Source organism: Euphorbia lathyris, chromosome 5 (assembly GCF_963576675.1).
Source record: "Euphorbia lathyris chromosome 5, ddEupLath1.1, whole genome shotgun sequence".
NCBI lineage: Eukaryota > Viridiplantae > Streptophyta > Magnoliopsida > Malpighiales > Euphorbiaceae > Euphorbia > Euphorbia lathyris.
Genome location: NC_088914.1, coordinates 56,432,012 through 56,432,911, shown reverse-complemented (window position 1 = coordinate 56,432,911; position 900 = coordinate 56,432,012). Strand labels below are relative to the sequence as shown.

General features: G+C 27.6%; 1 non-coding gene across 1 annotated transcript; it reads left to right on the top strand.

Annotated features, from left to right (window-relative positions):
• Positions 1–287: 287 nt before the first annotated feature.
• TRNAA-AGC (transfer RNA alanine (anticodon AGC)) lies at positions 288–360 on the top strand. The gene has a single exon. It is a non-coding gene; the product is annotated as a tRNA-Ala (tRNA).
• The last annotated feature ends 540 nt before the right edge of the window (positions 361–900 follow it).

Genomic DNA, 900 nt, shown 5'->3' with positions numbered 1-900 from the left:
AAAAGTTTAAAATGCTATTTCATAGAACAATAAATTTTAACATATCATAGATCAATTAAAAACTCAATATTTACATTCTAATCAAATAATATATAACATAAATCATTTTGCCTATATATTATTTATTGCATCTTTGAATGAATGCGATGATTTCCCGAAAACAAGTCTATAAGGAGGACATATCGAAGGGAGTTTTGTAGGCGGTTCTATAAGCCCATAATGCATCATCTAGCTTTAAAGACCAATCTTTTTGTTTATCTTTATTACACATTGAACAACAATAATTTGGGGATGTAGCTCAGATGGTAGAGCGCTCGCTTAGCATGCGAGAGGTATGGGGATCGATACCCCGCATCTCCATATACTTTTAAATTTCCCAAATCTGATTTTGAAGTTTGCACCAAACCCCCCTAAGAGTATTAAAGGTAAATTACATTTTTGATACTTGAACCTTTTCATATTTACATAAATTTTCACATGCACCTTAATGAGCAAGTGAATTTGCTCATTTACCGTTAGATATAGACTTATTAAATCTAAGCATCGGGATGTTTTGAATCTCCACCTTAGGATTCTAATAAGCCTAGATCTTACGGTGAATGAGCAAATTCTACATGCTCATTAAGGTGCATGTGATCAAGACTGATCATATTTATACTTTGATACTTGAAATTTATTTCTCACTTAAAAATATTATTTTAAATATTAAAAATATATTTTTTTTATTTTTTTCCTTGTATCTCTTTCTCTCTCCTATCTAATTTTACTAAAAATATAATTTAAATATCTTACTCTATAAATTTTTTTTTTTCAAAAGGTATAAAAATAAAAATATTAAATATATAGAAGTCTACTTTTAGTATTTAAAATAGTAGAATTATTATTTGTGAAGTTAAAAGT